Source organism: Lissotriton helveticus, chromosome 3_1 (genome assembly GCF_964261635.1).
Source record: "Lissotriton helveticus chromosome 3_1, aLisHel1.1, whole genome shotgun sequence".
NCBI lineage: Eukaryota > Metazoa > Chordata > Amphibia > Caudata > Salamandridae > Lissotriton > Lissotriton helveticus.
Window position 1 is genome coordinate 1,759,153,556 of NC_136061.1, and position 19,663 is coordinate 1,759,173,218.

Here is a 19,663-nt window from a genome sequence, read left to right on the forward strand (position 1 = left end):
TCTGCCCCTCGATTGGGAGGGAACTTGTTATATTGCCTTCCTACTGCCACCAGTTTTCCTAGCCCCATCTGATTATCACAGAAACACACATCTAGTACACATTAGACATAAAAGGGAGATTGAGTCCCCAATTGTCGATTATACTGAAACTGCTCTAGAACAGTATACAGATTTCAATAGAGGTTTCTTCTTCTTTATAGGCCCTATCCAGAACAGTAAGCTAATCCGTAGGTTAACCAGAACCCTTGAAGCTGTAGTAAATGAGACTGCCTCTGCTCTAGGTAACTTAACCGAAGAGCAATCTGCTATGAGATTTGTCGTTTTACAGAATCATCTCGTCCTTGACGTCATATTGGCCGATAGGGGCGGGGCATGTAGAGTCATCGGATCTAGTTGCTGCATTTTCATTCCAAATAACGCGCCGTCTGTTTATTCAGCAATAACCAGACTCCATAAAATTGCCCATCTGTTACACCAAGATCCAGGCACCTGGACATGGTCCGGTTGGTTCTGGAATATAATTTCCGCTTGGGGATGGAAGGTCTTGTCCTTTCTAGGTATTGCAGTAGCGATCATATTCAGTTGCTGCCTCTGTATACAATGTGGCCCTGCGATTTGCGGCATTTGTGCTACCTCTTGTATTCCTAGTCCCAAGTCCCGTTCTAAATCCCGTTCCAAGAAAATTCGGGACGAACAAATGATACTGTATGAAATGATAGATGGTATCATGAATATTGATGTTTCCTGATGGAAACGTAGTGACAAGGAGGGAATGTGGAAAAGTAAATTTTGCCATGTTCTGTGTCCCTACGCGTCCTCCATCATATGTTATGTGTGCATGATTGATATGCATATGTATTCACCATGTTCGATTAAAGACGCAATTATAGCTGTGTCCATCTCTAGTATGCCAGTTTCCAGTTCTCGTGAAAGCTACGAGTATCAGGCCTATTTAAAGTTACGTTGCCACGTTTCTCAGTGTGCACGTTATTCCATTGTAAAGTCCCCGTTTCTAGGCCTCAAAAGGGCCCGGACACCAGATTCAGCTCCTGTCTCCTGAACCCTCGCTGAGGAGCGATACAGCCCCCACCTGTTTCCCTGACCCTTCACTTACTTCCTGCCTCACAGTGCCCGGTTCAGCCTGGTTCTGCCTCTGAGTCTGCCAAGAGTATGTTATGATTCTAGTTATCAGTCCAGCCCTCCTTCTCTGCATTCCTAAGCTACTGAACCGCATCAATAGTTTCCGTCATTGTCTAGCCTCTACGTCTCCATGTAAGAGAAATACTGTATTTATGGTCATTTAATATTCTTCATCACGCACTACATGTAGAATAATGCATGCTCCAGTCTTAGAATCAAGTTAGCCTTTCCCCTCCTGACTTCTAGTTTATATCAACATGTTCTCTAAACATCAGATACTAGATACTGTTTAGGTACATGTCGCCCTGACTCTCCAGACTTCAGTCTCTGCTCCTAGCACAGAGTTCGTAGCCCCCAGCTTCTCCTAGTAACACGTCATTGCCAGTTTGCACGCACCACTAGGTTAGAGGTCCCGGCTCCTTAGGTAGCCCCCTCCATGTTTCCGCCCCATTTATGACATATTCTGTTACGTTTACATCACATGTCTATGTATACGCCTCTTGTTACACCTACTTTCACCCTTATCTTTCGCGACTACTACGCGTCACACCCTTTGCTCCACCCACTGCTCCGCCTATCATATGTACTGTAATGCAACTGTTTTACTATATATGCTTGTGTATTGTTATTAAATGCTAGCGCGCTCATCCCAGATCCAGCCCCGGCAGCTGCCGGGCCCTGCCATCCTATTCCTGTGCAGGTTGTCCTGTTCCTGTCCTTTATGCTGTAATAAACCTGCAAACTCCTACTACCTCGAATCTTGACTCTTATTTATTGAGCTATCTGTTATTTCTATGCCTAGTCAAACCTAGATCCGGTATTATTTATTTATATACCACAGCCTCCACGGGTCTTAGCTTTGCTGTGGCTTTGGATCGGGCTGTTGGATGTCTGGAAGTCCGGGTTTTTTCAGGCTCTGTGTTCGAGCTCCGGCGGGAGCAATGACAAAGCAAACCGTGGAGCGCTTGATGGTGCCTGCTTGCACAGGGTGGTCACTCCTTGACCACAAGGGAGATTCTTCAGTCTTCTACGTCGAGTAGGATGTCGAAGGTCCAGAGTTTTGTATCAGAGTTTCAGTCAGGATATATCTAAAGTCTAAGGACACAGCTCCTACCTATATACCAAATCTAGGGGCTGGATTACCTGCTTGGTCCCTCCTATGGGTGGGACCCAGGAAAGGGGTGGTTACACCCCTTTCCCTTTGTCCAGTTTCACGCCAGAGCTGGGGCTGGCGTGCCCCAGCACCGGTTTGAAATGGACTATGCATGGGACACCTTGTGTGCCCCAGGCAGTGTCTCATTTCATTCAGCCCTCCCTGCCCGAATACACCATAGCCTGTCTGGGGTGTTGCTAGCACCTCCCTTTGACAGGAAACCTATTGTCCAAGCCTCCCTCGCTGGAAGGACTCCCAGCAACAGGAGGTCAGTCTTGTACCTGTGGCAGCAGCATCCATTTTGTGATGCTGAGGCTCTGGTTAACTTTAACCGGGATTAATGAAAGCAACATGTCTTCTCCCTCTAGAAGGGTGGAATGCTACCCCCGTCACCAGGACTGGTGAGGAGGGAGTATTCCAAAGCGTATGGCACCTTACACTACATGTTTTGATAAAGCCAAACCAAAGTTAGCATCTGACCGCGAGGTACATAATGCACTTAAGAGTATATGGTATGGCAATATCCTAGAACAGCTATAAGGACATGGTTCCGAAAGCTGCAGACAGGCTCAGCTCATGCTAGAGCCCCATCTCACATAAAACCAAGCACTCTGCCTTCAGGATTGTTAAGGCCTGCCATAGGAGTGACTTATAGGTGCATATGTGTCCAGATATATAAGGTTAGACATAGGAATACTATATCTAAGCAAGGGGTGATTACACGACCTTGCCCCAGCTGAGTGATCAGCCAGTTGTGTCAGTTTGGATGGCCAGCCAGGGGTGGCAAAAGATATGCTGCAGCCCCTGGTAGGCCTTGGGTGCACCTATTCTCTGGGTACCTATAGTACACTGTACAGGGACTCATAAGAGTGACCCAAATCCCAATTGGTGATGTACCTAAAGTACATGGTGTGAAATATAGAGAGAGAACAGCAGGGCTGTGGGTCTGGTTAGCAGGCCCACAGCCACATTAAGTCGAAAATCAGTGAAGCAAAAAGCAAAAAATGGGGTGACCATAGGAAAGCAGACTCTACTCTCCTACATAATAATAATAATAATAATAGGGGTATTTATAGAGCGCTGAGTTATGCACACCGGCGTGTCCCCGCGCTGACAGTGGGAGGGGCAGAGAAACAGGGAAAAGCTACCAGGCAGACTATTATCTGGCAAAGAGGAAGGTTTTTAGTTTAGCACGAAACCTCGTTTCTGCTGGTTCCAAGCGAAGGTCTACTGGGAGTTTGTTCCAGTACTTTGTCGCCAAATACCTAAAAGATCTACCTCCCATACGAGCTTTCTTCACCATGGGGATCCTCAGCAGTCCCCCACCCGCAGATCTGAGCGCTCGGGTAGGTTCGTAGGCTTCAATCAGTTTCTGCAGTGGTCAAGGTGCCCTGTCATTCAGAATTCGATGACAGGTGCAAAGAGCCTTGTACTCGACTCTGCTCTTCACAGGGAGCCAAGGTAGCTTCTGCAGGGCCACCTTCGAGGGCGACCTTTTGGGCAGCCTGAGGATCAAGCGTGCTGCCGCATTTTGCAGCACTTGAAGTCGCCCAACAGCTTTCCCCGGTGCTCCCAAGTACAGCAGGTTCGCATAGTCCAGCCTTGCGGTCACCAGAGCATGTACTAGGGTTTTACGAGCCTCCATCGGCAGTAAGTCGAGAACTTTCCTCAGCCTCTTCAAGACCCCAAAACACACGCCTACCACACGGTTGATCTGGGGCCCAAAAGGGAGGCCCGCGTCGAACCAGACTCCTAGATTTGTTGCCTCCTGACAAGGGGTGGGAATTGATCCCAAACAGGGCGGCCACCATGCCGACGACCAAGCAGACTGGGCTCTCCCCACCACCAGCACCTCTGTCTTGCTACCGTTAAGTTTTAAGCAATTCCTGGCCATCCAATCGGCAAGATCTTTCATGCATGATCGGAAGCCATCCGCAGCAAGACAGGGCGCATGCGACAGGGAGATGACCAGTTGCGTATCATCTGCATAAGATACCATTTGGAGACCATGATTCTCCACAATAGAGGCAACAGGCGCTACATACAAATTAAAAAGGGTCGGGCTCAGAGCCGAGCCCTGGGGCACTCCTTTGCCCAGTGATACACCTTTAGAGTAGTAGTCGCCCTGCCTCACTCGGAAGCTTCTTCCCGTTAGGAATGCCTGGATCCACCTCAGCGCAGTGCCAGCGATGCCACCTCTGTTCAGACACTGTAGCAAGATGGAATGTGCTACAGTGTCGAACGCCGCGCTGAGGTCTAGCAGGATCAAGGCCATAGTTTGCCCTTCATCTACACCCTGTCTCAGATGTTCTGTGGCCATGAGAAGGGCGGACTCCGTAGAGTGGCGTGGTCTAAAGCCGAACTGCGTCGCATGGAGCAATCCCGCCTCATCCACATGTTCCATAATTTGGGTGTTAACCACCTTCTCTGCCACTTTGGACAGATAAGGCAGGAGTGAGATGGGCCTCAGATTTTCTAGCACCTTGAAACTGATATGGGATTTCTTCCGGAGAGGGAGCACCACTGCCTGTTTCCACCCCTTAGGTAGCATGCCAGACTTAAAGGAGGTCTCGAGGACATGCCTTATATATGGCTCCAGGACTTCCAAGCTGTCCCCCAGCCGTTTAGGGGACACCGGGTCCAAAGGGGAGCCAGATTTTATTGAGAGACACACCCTGACTAGCTCTTCTGGAGGGGGAGTACTAAAACTTTGGAGGATCCCCGGAATCTCCGAGCCCTCCGATATTACCTCAGACTCAACCCCTGTGGGGGGAGGGTTAGAGAAAGTCGAGTAAATTTTCTCGACTTTAGTCGAAAAGTATGCGGCGATGCGATCGCATCGTTCAGTTGAACAACTCTCTGGGTCCGCAGACGAGTCTATAGTAGTCAGAGACTTGTAAATGCAGAAGAGTTCTTTAGCCGAATTTTTTGCCCCTAAAATTTGCCCTGCATAGAAGGCCGCCTTCGACTTTTTAATCAGCCTATGATGGAGCCTTCTTTTTTCTAAAAACAGTTCCCTGGCCTGAGAGTCATATGCTACTCTCCACGCTCTTTCAGCTCACTTACATTCCGCTTTGGTCCGCCGCAGCTCTCCACTAAACCATGGAGCTAATCTCTCCTTGCGGCCGCACGCAGATGTTCGGCAGAGCGGAGCGGTCTCATCTAGCGCCGCTGTAATGCGCCTATTCAAGTTAAGAACCGCCAATTCTATGTCCTCGCCTCCTGGCTGGCCTTCCCTAGTTAATGCTTCATTAAAATCCTCCACGGAGAATTTTGCCCACTTTCTCCTTAGATAATTCAGGGGTGCCTGACTATGTTTTGTGGCTTTAATGCTAACTATGGAGAATACCACTAGAAAGTGGTCTGTCCAGGGGATTGGCTCAACTGTAGTGACCTCAACCCCTCCCCAGTTAGCAAAAACCGGGTCCAGAAGATGGCCTAGACGATGCGTGGGGCTTGAGAGCTTGAGTTCAAGCTGAAGGGCTTGAATATCCCTACAGAACTCCTTCACTCCTTTGTCCTCAGGGCTGTTCAGATGCAGATTCAAATCTCCCAATAGAAGGAATTTATCCCTGCGTAATGCTGCCTCTGTTGTGCTCTCCAACAGACTCTCCCTGAATTTGGTACAGGACCCAGGGGCTCTATATATGAGAAAGCCTTTAATCGTCATACCCCCATTAACTTGTATGGTGAAAGCTCCTGCCTCACTCTCAGCAATCGGGGTGGGCTCCAATAAGCATCCAAGAGTCATTTTAAAAATAATAGCTATTCCCCCTCCCTCCCCCACTGGCCTGTCTTGCCTAACCATAGAGTAGTTAATATTATTATTAAAATGTATATAGCGCACAGCTACCCTGAGGCATCCCGGCGCTTTGAACAGTGCATCAACCGTGAAACCATGAGATAGTTGGATCAACTCACGCAGGAAACAGATGTGTTTTCAGGCCCTTTCGAAAGCGCAAGATGCAGGTCTCAGCACGAAGTTTTAGGGGCAGAGAGTTCCAAAGCGTTGCTGTGTGAACAGAAAAACGTCTCCCGCCCGTGCGCGATCTTTTTACTCTCGGGACATGGAGCAAGCATTTCTGATCGGACCTCAGCGCTCTGTTCGCTTTATAAGGCACTGCCAAATTCTTCAGGATAGATGGTCCGTTACCCTGAAGAATTTTGTGTGCGATGCAGAGTGCCTTAAACTTCACTCTCTCCCGCACCGGTAACCAGTGCAGAGCCTTAAAGGCGGGTATAGCAGATTCTGTTCTGGGGATGCCCATGAGTAGTCTAGCCACCGCGTTTTGCACCTGCTGAAGTTTGTTAAGAGTAGATTCAGGGGCGCCCAGAAAAAGACCATTACTATAGTCAAGGCGAGATGTTATCAAACCCTGAATCAACAACTTCCTCGATGGAAGAGGGAGGAGCGGGAAGATTTTACGAGCGGCCCGCAGCAGGGCAAAACATACTCCCGCAGTTTTTTTAGCGTGAGTTCTGAAGGAGAGATCTTGCTCCAGCCAGACTCCCAGGCTCTTAATCTCCTCTTTCATGGTGGGGAGATCACCCATACAACTTGGCCAGCATGTTAAAGGCAATGGGGGAGCTTTGTTTCCAAGCAGCATAATCTCTGTTTTAGAGCCGTTCAGCTTCAAAGCTGAGCTGCTCATCCAGGTGTAGACGTCCACCAGGCATGAGTGCAACAAGTCGGGGTTCTCCACCAGTTGAGGAAGGGCGACCACCAGCTGAGTATCGTCAGCGTAGCTGATGATCTTGATGTTGTAAGGGGCCACCACATCCTCCAGGGGGGCCATGTAGACATTAAATAATGTCGGGCTCAAGGACGAGCCCTGCGGCACCCCCCACTGGAGAGAGATGGATGTAGTCTTGTTGCTGCCTTCCCAGACCTGGTAAGACCGGTCTTCGAGAAATGAGCAAAGCCATTTCAAAGCGGCCCCTGCCACACCCACCTCTGACAGTCGTTGAGTCAACACCCGATGGTTCACGGTGTCGAACGCGGCACTCAGATCCAGGAGGATCACTGCCACTGATCCTCCCGAATCTAAGATGCGCCTGGATTCTTCAACGACTGCCAGGAGGGCCGTGTCAGTACCTTGACCGGGACGAAAACCGGTCTGCGAGTCTCGGAGCAGACCATTCGACTCTAAAAAGTTGGACAGTCGATGATTTGCAAGCTTCTCAGCAATTTTGCTGAGGCCTGGCAACAGAGAGATAGGCCTGTAATTGGCCAGCTCCGCCGTGTCAAGGTTAGATTTTTTTAACAGTGCCTTGACCACAGCTTTTTTCCAGCTGGGTGGCACCAGACCATGGGAAAAAGAGGCATTTATCAGGTCCGTAATGGGCCCTACCACAGCGGTTGCTGCTTGCTTTAAAATTTTAAAAGGAACTGGGTCCATAGGGGAGCCGCTTTTTATGGAGGCTATGGCTTTTAGAGTTTCAGCTTCTGAAACTGGGCCAAACGTGTCCAGGGAAATGAGTCGCTCTTTCCCCTGGGTTGGGGGGAACTCTTCTTGGGTCCCTTGAGGTTTGATAACCTGGGGTAGGGAGTTGAGTATTTTCACAATTTTGATGTGGAAAAAATCGGCCAACTCCTTGCACTTCTGAAGGTCATGAGTGGCTGCTGGTTCGGGGACTTTAAGGAGTTCTTGCACCACCTTAAAAGTTTCCCTGGACGAATTTGAGGCAAGTTGTATTCGTTCCTGAAAAAATTGCGCTTTTGCCAAGCGGAGGGCTGCTTTGTAGCCTCTCATCGCTATCCAGTAGTCCTTACGCTTAGCAGCATCAAATTTCTTCCTCCAAGCCCTTTCAAGTTTCTTGCATCCTTTTTTAAGCAGGCGGAGCTCAGCCGTAAACCAAGGAGCAGAACCAATTCTTTTCTCCCTCTTCTGCATAGTTTTCATAGGAATGAGGGCATCGAGCGAGGCATTCAGCCATCTGTTAAGGTCAGCATCTCCTTTAATCGGGTCTGACTCAGATGGAGGTTGTGACTTTGCCAGGTTGTGGGTCCAGTCCCTGATCGATAATCTGGACCATACACGGTCCACCACAACCGCTTGATGTGTCGGTGTTGAGGGCAATTTGACTTGCCATTCCACCGAAACTAAAGAATGGTCTGACCATGGGAGAGGGAGGGCTGGTCTGGCCTTAAGCCGGGGGATGTTAGAAAAGACTGGGTCCAATAAGTGGCCATTCTCATGGGTGGCTCCTGTATTAATTAACTGGAGCTCACATGCAGTCAAATCGCCTTTAAGATCTGTAGCAGTTGTGTCTGCGGTGTCATTAAAATGCAAATTCAAATCCCCTAAGACAATAAAAGTAGAAGTGGATGTGGCCAGCAGTGTTACTGTTTCCATCACAGAACTTACAAAGTTGCCCACACTGCCAGGGGGCCGGTAAATCAACAGGCCTGCCAGTGTCACCGTAGGAGATATCTGTAGTGAAAAGTGGCAGCTCTCACAGTCAGCCACAAGTCCCTTCCGAGCCCTACATATAAAGTTTTCTCGGTAAATAATAGCAAGACCACCTCCTCGCCCCTCAGGTCTATCCAAATGAAATATAAGAAAGCCTGGTGGGAGGGCTAATACGATGTCAGCGTCAGAACTGGAAGTAATCCAAGTTTCTGACAGAAACAGGATATCCAGTTCCTGATCTTGAATGAGGGAATTAAGTTCCACTGCGTGACGCGGAAGTGATCTGCAATTGAGCAGGCCCCAGAGTAAGGTGCTTTTACCTGATTGAGGAGGAACTAATGCGTCCAGTCCTCGTGGGGATGATGATAGGAAACCATTGTTGATGACAGGGTGGTTTTCCATGGGCAGGATGCGTAATGCAAGTAGCTCCTCCCGAGAGTAGGTACGACGCAGTGGTAGTATGTTTGGCATAGTGCCAGGCCCCAGGCCCGTCTGAGCCCGGACGAGCCCAGACGGGCAGGACTCTGGCTGGACTCCGGCGTGAGTCCGGCGACTCCACTGCGCGTCTCCGCTGCGCGTCGTCATGGCGAGGTTTAAATAGGGGCGTGAAGTCCTGTCTGCGAGGCTAGTGCGCTGGCCGAAATGGCGCCGCAATGAATCTCTGCCTCACCCAAGATGGCGGTGACAATCCCCGAGTGTGTTTGAGGGTCTAAGTGTGTTCCGCTCCCAACAGCGGTGCCTGTAGCCTTTTAAATGCGGTAAGCACTATGTGTGAGGGACAAAAATTAAATTAAACTATTAAAATAGAAACAGTTTTAAAAAGCGCGAAAAGCGCTGCAAAGTGTCCTGCAAGCGCGCCTGTGATCTCCGTGCTGCGCGGTTCAAGTGCCTTAGTTCTCCGGCATAGCCTCGATAATATCGGAGTCGGAGAACTGGTCCAGCCATGTTTCCGTGAGGAATAATAGGTCGAACTTTCTCTCCGTGAGCAACTCGAATATATCGAGTCTGTGCTTACGCAATGATCTCACGTTGAGAAGACCGCATTTTAGCGCGGTTTGCTCCCCGGTACATTGCAGCAAGGAGGTGAAACGAAACCGGCAGTGAGCACATTCCACATCTTCACTTGACATGCCATGCCTACATGGATAGGGGGTATCCGGGCGTAGACCGAGGAGCTGCTCCCTGTCCCAATAGATCTTACCATCAGGAGGAGGGTCCACCGCCCCGGGCCGCAGTCGGCCGCGGACGGGCGCAGACGGGCTCGACTTTGGCGACACTTCGGCGCGCCTTCGTCGCGCCCGCTGCGCTCGTCCGCTGCGCTTCCGGGGGTACATCCGCCTTTTGAATCCCTCAGCCCGTCAGCCTCCCAGCCACTAGACCGCTAACCGGCCCCTAGCACAGCGGAAGTGACTGCCTCTCACCTCCATGCCCTCCGCTCAACGGTGCTAGCCACCCTGTCGGAACGAGGCGTGGAGGAAGGATGGACAAGGCAGCCGCCCCGAGTGCGTCCGGTAAGTCTGGGGAGTGCGGGGGGGTGAAAGCCTCAGCCGCTAAGGTATGGCCCCACCAGAGTCCTAAGCAAATGCCCTGCAAATAAAAATAATTAAAAGATACTCCGGTATCCGATTTAAAATTCCAGATGGCAGACAAACAAAAGTTTTCGATGTAAGCGCGCTAGCACCACGCAAGCAGCTGTGAGCCCTGCCACTGCCCACTCACCACTAACGCGGGCCCGAGCTCCAGTGCCTTTTGAATCCCTCAGCCCGTCAGCCTCCCAGCCACTAGACCGCTAACTGGCCCCTCGCCCCGCATAACCCCCCTTCCAAACGCAGGGACATTAGACTAATCTTGACCAGCTGTGTTTTCATGTTCTAAGTGGAAATACCTGGAGAGACCATCTGCATTGCCATGGTCAGTCCCTGATCTGTGCTCCACTGTAAAGTCCATCCCCTGTAGGGAAATGGACCACCTGAGCAGTTTGGGATTCTCACCCTTCATCTGATTTAGCCACAAGAGGGGCTTATGGTCTGTCTGAATTTTGAAGTGAGTGCCAAACAAGTATGGCCTCAACTTCTTCAGGGCCCAAACCACAGCAAAGGCCTCCCTCTCAATAGCTGACCAACTTTTCTCTCTAGGGGTCAGCCTTCTGCTAATAAAAGCAATGGGCTGGCCTTGACCATCTACATTAAGTTGTGAAAGCACAGCTCCCACCCCCAAATCAGAAGCATCTGTTTGGACAATAAACTCTTTGGAGTAGTCAGAACTCTTTAGGATAGGTGCAGAGCACATGGCCTTCTTCAGGTCCTCAAATGCCTTTTGACAGCTAACTGTCCACTGAACCTTTTTTGGCATCTTCTTTGAAGTCAAGTCATTGAGTGGTGTCACAATGGACCCATAATTCTTGACAAATTTTCTGTAGTAACCAGACAGGCCCAGGAAAGCTCTGACCTGTGTCTGGGTAGTTGGAGGGGCCCAGTCCTTGATGGTCTGGATCTTACTCTCCAGTGGTTGAACCTGACCCCCACCTACAAGCTGGCCCAGGTACACAACCTTACTCTGCCCTATCTGGCACGTTGTGGCCTTGATAGTTAGGCCTGCCTTTTGCAGGGCCTCTAAAACCTTCTTCAGGTGGATCAGGTGATCCTCCCAGGTGGAGCCGAAGACAGCAATATCATCAAGATAAGCTGCACAAAAGTCATCCAACCTAGTAAGGACTTGGTTCATCAACCTTTGGAAAGTGGCAGGTGCATTCTTCAAGCCAAAGGGCATTACCACAAATTGATAATGACCTCCTGGGGTTGAGAAAGCAGTTTTGGCATTGGCATCCTCAGCTAACATGATTTGCCAATAGCCAGCTGTCAAATCAAATGTGCTCAGAAACTTGTCAGAAGCCAATCTATCAATGAGCTCATCTGCTCTTGTAATTGGGTGAGCATCTGTCCTAGTGACAGCATTGAGACCTCTATAGTCCACACAGAACCTCATCTCTCTCTTACCATCTTGGTGTGAGGTTTTGGTACAAGGACTACTGGGCTGGCCAAGGGGCTCTCTGATGGTTCCATTACTCCCAACTCAAGCATTTTCTGCACCTCAGTCTTTATACAGTCCCTGACATGGTCAGGTTGCCTGTAGATCTTACTCTTCACAGGCAGACTGTCACCAGTGTCCACCTCATGGGTGCACCAGTTAGTCTGACTAGGTGTCAATGAAAACATATGTCTAAAGGCTTGTAGAACTTGTCTGCAGTCCTGTTGCTGCTGGTCAGTGAGGCTGCCTGCCAAGGCCACTCCATCAACTGAACCATCATCAGGTTTCTGAGTCACCAGGTCTGGGAGAGGGTCACTCTCTTCCTCCTGTCTCTCATCTGTAGCCATGAGCAAGCCCATGTCTGCCCTGTCAACATATGCTTTGAATCTGTTGACAAGGAACACCCTGTGGGGGCTCCTAGGGGTGCCAAGGTCCACCAAGTAGGTGACCTCTCCCTTTTTCTCAACAATGGTGTGGGGTCCAGACCATTTGTCCTGGAGTGCTGCTTGGGCCACTGGCTCCAACACCCACACCTTCTATCCTGGCTGGTACTCAGTCAGCACAGCCTTTTGGTCATGCCAAGCTTTTTGAAGTTCTTGGCTAGCTTCAAGGATTTTAGAAGCCTTCTCCATATACTCAGCCATCCTGGAGCGGTGACCAAGTACATAGTCCACTATGTCTTGCTTAGGCTTTTTGAGAGGTAACTCCCATCCTTCCTTCACAAGACATAGGGGTCCCCTTACAGGATGCCCAAACAAAAGCTCAAAAGGGCTGTAGCCAACCCCCTTTTGTGGGACCTCTCTGTAAGCAAACAGAAGGCAGGGTAAAATGATGTCCCATCTTCGCCTCAGCTTTTCAGGTAACCCTTTTATCATCCCTATGAGGGTCTTGTTGAATCTCTCCACAAGCCCATTGCACTGTGGATGGTAGGGGGTGGTGAACTTATAGTTGACACCACATTCCTTTCACATTGCAGTCAAATATCCTGACATGAAGTTTGCACCTCTGTCAGAGACAACCTCCTTTGGAAACCCCACTCTGGAGAAAACTCCAAGTAGGGCCCTTGCCACAACAGGAGCTGTTGTGGTCCTCAGGGGAATAGCTTCTGGAAACCTGGTGGCATGATCCACTACCACCAGTATAAATCTGTGCCCAGATTCTGTTTGGGGGTCCATTGGTCCTACAATGTCTATCTCCACTCTCTCAAAGAGTACCCCCACCACAGGTAGTGGTATGAGGGGGGCCTTTTTTGTGCCACCTGATTTGCCTCTGGCTTGGCAGGTAACACAGGAGCGACAAAACTCCTTGGTATCTTCTGACATATGGGGCCAGTGAAAGTGAGGGACAAGCCTGTCCCAAGTCTTGTTCTGGCTTAGATGTCCTGCTAAGGGAATATCATGGGCCAAGGTAAGAAGGAAGCCCTTAAATTGCAGAGGTATAACTAACCTCCTGGAAGCACCAGTCTTGGGATCTCTAGCCTCTGAATAAAGGAGCCCATCATCCCAATACACTCTATGGGTACCTTTAGCATTCCCAGCAGGCTCAGCAGCAGCCTGCTGTCTGAGGGGTTCAAGAGAGTAACAATCTAATTGAGCCTGCCTCAGATCTGCCCTTGAGGGTCCCCCTGTCCCAAGAAACTCAACCTGATCAGGCTCAAGCTCTTCTAGGACAGTTCCCTCTTGGATCACAAAATCATCCTCCTGGGAGGGCTGATCCTCAACCTGAGGCAGGGGGGAGGCACTGCCTTAACCCTCTTGCTCTTTCTCTTGGGTAGTGTCTGGTCTATAGTTTCAAGATCCAGCACTGGTTCAGGTAAGCACTGTTTGGCCTGTGACCTGGTCACAGCAAGGACATGTGCTGAAATACCTAACATCTCTGAATGAGTCCTATATTCCACTTCTGACCATACTGAGTTTTCTAGATCATTGCCCAAAAGACATTCAACTGGGAGGTCTGCACTTACCACAACTCTTTTGAGGCCAGTTACCCCTCCCCAGGAGAAATTAACAACTGCCACACTATGTGTAGTAGTGACATTGCTAGTATTGGTCACCAGGTAATTATCACCCAGTACAATCTGTCCAGGGTTCACAAAATTAGGTGTCCCCATAGTGACACTGGCACATGTGTCCCTGTAGGCTTGAGCCACTTTATCGTTAATCAAAGGTGTCTGTCTGTACTTGCCCAAAGTATTGTGACTCACAGTAGTGGACATAGCCATGTCCACATCACAGATCAGGACAGCCTGAGTTGGAATCCTGACTAGGCCAGAATCCACCTCAGTACCCATGGTTAACCCCACTATAGCCTTGGGTTGGGAACTACCACTGCTGACTGTACTAGGGGGTGCAGTTGCCTTAGGGGCTGCAGTGGTAGGGGCTGTACCTTTCTTGGTGCACTCACTAAACCAGTGAGAGGTAGTTTTACTATAATTACACCAAGGTTTCTTTGGACCTTCTTTCTTCTTTTTCTTGGAATTTTGGGACCCCCCATCATTAGAAGTATTGTGGGGGCCTGAAGAAGACTTCTGGTCTTTTTGTTTCTGAGCCCACCCTTTTGGTCTGCCTTCTTCTGATCACCACCTTGGTTCTGGGGGTTCTGCTTAACCCTGGTCTGACCCATTTGTCTGCCTTCTTTCCCAATTCTTGGAGAGAGGTCAGATCTGAGTCAATCAGGTGTTGGTGCAACAACTGGTTCTGACAATTATTAAGGATTTGCTCTCTCGTGATCAAATTATACAATCCTGTATAGTCCTTAACTTTACTTCCCAGTAACTAACCTTCCAGAGCCTTAGTGGCACAATCAACAAAATCAGTCCAGTCCTGAGTCTGTGTCTTCTGGGTATCTCTGAACATCAACCTGTACTGTTCAGTGGTTAGGCCAAACCCATCAATTAGAGCACTCTTCAGGACAGGGTAGTTATTAGCATCCGCATCACTAACTGTGAGGAGCTTATCTCTGCCTTTTTCTTCAAAGGAGAGCCACAAGATAGCTGCCCACTGACTCTTGGGAACCTACTGGACTTTACAGGCTTTTTCCAAAGCAGTTATCCACTTGTGGATGTCATCCCCAACTTTGTAGGGGGGGCACTATCTTACTCGCCTAGAATTCTCATGGGACCTGTCTTTATCCTTAGGGATATTGCTGCCACCAGTGGGTTGTAACCCACTCAATTTCTGCTCTCTAGCTAGGGCAAGCTTCTCTTTGGCAAGGACAACTTCTAGTTCTTGCCTCTCAATCCTCAGATTAGCTTCCCTCATCCTAGCCTGATGATCTTTCATTTCAGGAGAGGACATGCTTTTCTGAGCAAGGGTATTAGATCCCCTAGAGGCATTAGAGTGGTGAGAGTCACCTGAGTGAGACCTCCTCCTCTCATACCCCTGGTTAAGTCTACTAATAGGTCTGTATGGGGCTTGCCCATGTTCAGCCCCATGTAGGCTTAGGTTAGCCTGGCTAAGTTTCCCAACTTGGACCTGCCTATCTTGGAAAACCTCTTCTTCAGATTCTTCCTCTGGTTCATCCTCATTCCCACCTATGATAGTGGGGTCTGATGCATCATCTGTAGATGGCAAGACCTCTTCTGCATGAACTGAGGGACCTTGTCTAGAGGCCTTCTCAGCATCTGCCCTTTCTAGGACTTCTATCAGGTGGGAAATGGTAGGGTTGGAACCTTGTTTCAATCTCCTTGAGGTACACAAGTGTCTCATCTCTTGGAAATTGAGCATTTCACATCTAGAGGGTGCCCTGGGAGGGTCACCTCCCACAGGGAGAGTCATACTTGGCTCACCTGTGGTAGATATTATTCTAGTGAGGTGTGGTGTGTGCACCTACCTACACTGTGTGTTTTCCTACTAGAACCTCTCTAGGAGTTGTAGTCAGGGTGTGCAAAGCCCTTTGCTCTACAACAACTAAGTTCAGTAGAACTTAGGTATTTTAAGTACTGTTATATGTACATATGGTACCTAATGTGATCTTTTAAATGATATCTCAAAGATTACAATTGGTAAAACAACAGCAAGTTCAAATCCCAACCGCTGCACACCAATGTGAGAAGTTGGCCTGGTATATGATGTTCACTATTCTAGTGAGCACCTTGCACCAGTCCAAACAACCCTTATGGTGATGGTTGTAAAGTCAACCTTATAGACCAGCTATCCAAGTGGTAGCATGGACAAAAGCAGTCTTAGGCTAAACTCAAGAGGGCATGTGAAGCCAGCTGTTTTACCATATGCAATCCCTTTAATACCAAATGAAAGGACACCACACAGGTTATATATTCAAAATATATATGTATTTATTTCTAAAACAATCCTCTGTACTCTTTATGAGACAGAAGCACAAGTGCACAACAAGTTACTTATTATAACATACAAAAGTTGCACAAATATGTATATAGGCCCTGGTGGCCCGCTAAACCATATACTAAAATAGTGGTATAAGAACCACGTCACGAACAATGGTAAGGCCTAGGGCCATGGGAATCGCTGGGGCTACACTGGACTAACAGTAGTTAGGGAGCAGGAGGCCCATGGGATGCGAGTGCAGTGTCTAAATGCCACACGCGTGCACACATAGAAGTCAATGGGTGCGTAAAGTTAGAAAGTTAAAGGTTTAGGAGTCTTCCGACTGGATTAGAAGCTAACCACTTGAAACTAGGACACTAGGAGAGTTAATCTTTACAGGAGCACCGCAGTACTCGCGTTACCTCACCCACAGGAAGCGGGTGCATATGTGTCAAAGTGTGTCAGGTTTCGTTGTGGAGTTCTATGGAGCCTTGGAGAAAAGATGCTGCAGGCGACCAGGAGAGAAGAGTCCGGTTGGATCCAAGGGTGGATCGAGGATGAAGAGTACCTGAAAGCAGAGGGGACAGAGTCTGGGTCACTAGCCAGTGACCAGGAAGGAACCAAGAAGGAACCAGGCGATGTCAGGAAGCAATCAGGTGATGTTGTGAAGCTTGTCTCTGCAGCCACATGGACCAGGAGGTGTTGACGATGACCAGGAGCTGGATACGGACTGTCCGACAAAGGCTCTCGCTGTCGGCGGTGTTGGTTCTCAATTCGGAGTCCACAGGCCTTGGCAAATGCAACCCACGCAGGAATCAAAGATGGCCTCTGGATCAGACCAACAACGTCTGACAGGCTGCTCCTTTTCAGGGGAGCAAGGGCCAGTCTGGAGCAAGCAGACCAGTGTTGGAAATTCAAGGTTTCGTCGTCACAGAGGCCACTAGCCTACGGGCAAGTTACCGGACAGACGCATCTAGCAGGAAAATGCAAGATGGCCCCACGCCGCACTCGGTGAATGTGGGGAGGTGATCTTCGTTGCAGTTGGTGCTCGAGGTTGCGGCTTCTCAATCCCCAATGCACAACTTCGAGGGTGCCTCAGAAGTTGCACGAAAAGCAATTCGTGGTTTTCCAAGATGGCCAGTCCCACGTCTCTCGTCGCCTCCGCCGGTCTCAGCTTTGCTGTGGCTGTGGATCGGGCTGTTGGATGTCTGGAAGTCTGGGTCTTGTCAGGCTCTGTGTTCGGGCTCCGGCGGGAGCAAAGACAAAGCAAACTGTTGAGCGCTTGATGGTGCCTGCTTGCACAGGGTGGTCACTCCTTGACCACAAGGGAGATTATTCAGTCTTCTACATCGAGTAGGATGTCGAAGGTCCAGAGTTTCGTATCAGAGTTTCAGTCAGGATATATCTAAAGTCTAAGGACACAGCTCCTACCTATATACCAAATCTAGGGGCTGGATTACCTACTAGGTCCCTCCTATGGGTGGGACCCAGGAAGGGGGTGGTTACACCCCTTTCCATTTGTCCAGTTTCGTGCCAGAGCTGGGGCTGGCGTGCCCCAGCACCGGTTTGAACTGGACTATGCATGGGACACCTTGCTAGCACCTCCCTGTGACAGGAAACCTACTGTCCAAGCCTCCCTTGCTGGAAGGACTCCCAGCAGCGGGAGGTCAGACTTGTGTCTGTGGCAGCAGCATCCATTTTGTGATGCTGAGGCTCTGGTTAACTTTAACCGGGATTAATGGAAGCAACATGTCTTCTCCTTCTAGAAGAGTGGAATGCTACCCCCGTTGCCAGGACTGGTGAGGGAGTAGTATTCCAAAGCGTATGACACCTTACACGACATGTTTTGATAAAGCCAAACCAAAGTTAGCATCTGACTGCTAGGTACATAATGCACTTAAGAGTATATGGTATGGCAATATCCTAGAACAGCTATAAGGACATAGTTCCGAAAGCTGCAAACAGGCTCAGCTCACATAAAACCAAGCACTCTGCCTTCAGAATTGTTAAGGCCTGCCATAGGAGTGACTTATAGGTGCATATGTGTCCAGATATAAGGTTAGACATAGGAATACTATATCTAAGCAAGGGGTGATTACATGACCTTGGCCCAGCTGAGTGATCAGCCAGTTGTGTCAGTTTGGATGGCCAGCCAGGGGTGGCAAAAGATATGCTGCAGCCCCTGGTAGGCCTTGGGGGTGCACAGACATAATATCGACTCCAAAATATCGTTTGTACAGAATATTGAGTTTGAAATATCGTTTGGACAAAATATCGACAGGACAGAATATAGACAGCCAACATATCGTTTTTAAGGTAAGTGAAGTAATATCGACTGTAAATAATATAGAAAGTGAAAATATCCAAGTATATAATCTAGATAGTAAAAAATATCGTTTTTTAAATAATATTTAATTATTTATAGTGGTTTTTATGTTATAATATGTGTGAAAAGTGTCATTTTATGTTATAATTATTTTTAATTAATGATTTTTTTTAAATTATTGTGTAATTTTATTCTGTAGCGGGTTGTGGGTTTATAGGGGAATAGGGTGGGAAGTAATTTAATTATAATTAATTAAATATGTAAATTTATTAATTGGTAGTAATATTTAATTAATTGGTAAATAAATAATATTTGTTAATTATTTAAAATTTAATTGGTAATTAATTTAATTTAATTGATTAATTGCTAATTATGTAAATTTAAATAATTTATTTCCTGTAGCGGGTTGTGGGTTTATAGGGGAATAGGGTGGGAAGTAATTTAATTATAATTAATTAAATATGTAAATTTAATAATTGGTAGTAATATTTAATTAATTGTCAATTAAAAAATATTTGTTAATTAATTAAAATGTAATTGGTAATTAATTTAATTTAATTGATTAATTGCTAATTATGTTAAATTAAATTATTTATTTCCTGTAGCGGGTTGTGGGTTTATAGGGGAATAGAGTGGGAAGTAATTTAATAATAATTAATGAAATAATAACATTTATTTAATTGTATTTAATATAAAATAATTGTAAATTAATTTTTAATTATCAAATAAATAATTGGTAATTAGTTATAAATTAGTATTAATAGGTAACTAATTGAAATATTTTAGGGTTCAGGGTCAGTTTTTAGTTTTTGGGTAAAGGGGTATTTTTAGGGTTCAGGGTCAGTTTTTAGTTTTTGGGTAAAGGGGTATATTTAGGGTTCAGGGTCAGTTTTTAGTTTTTGGGTAAAGGGGTATTTTTAGGGTTCAGGGTCAGTTTTTAGTTTGTGGGTAAAGGGGTATTTTTAGGGTTCAGGGTCAGTTTTTAGTTTTTGGGTAAAGGGGTATTTTTAGGGTTCAGGGTCAGTTTTTAGTTTTTGGGTAAAGGGGTATTTTTAGGGTTCAGGGTCAGTTTTTGTTTTTTGGGTAAAGGGGTATTTTTAGGGTTCAGGGTCAGTTTTTAGTTTTTGGGTAAAGGGGTATTTTTAGGGTTCAGGGTCAGTTTTGGGTTTTTGGGTAAAGGGTTTTTTTTAGGGCTCAGGGTCAGTTTGGGGTTTTTGGGGTACAGGGTACAGTGTAAAAATAAAGTAAAATTAAATTTACATTAAATTAATTTAATGAAAATAAATTAAATTAAATTATATTAAATTAATTTTAAATAATT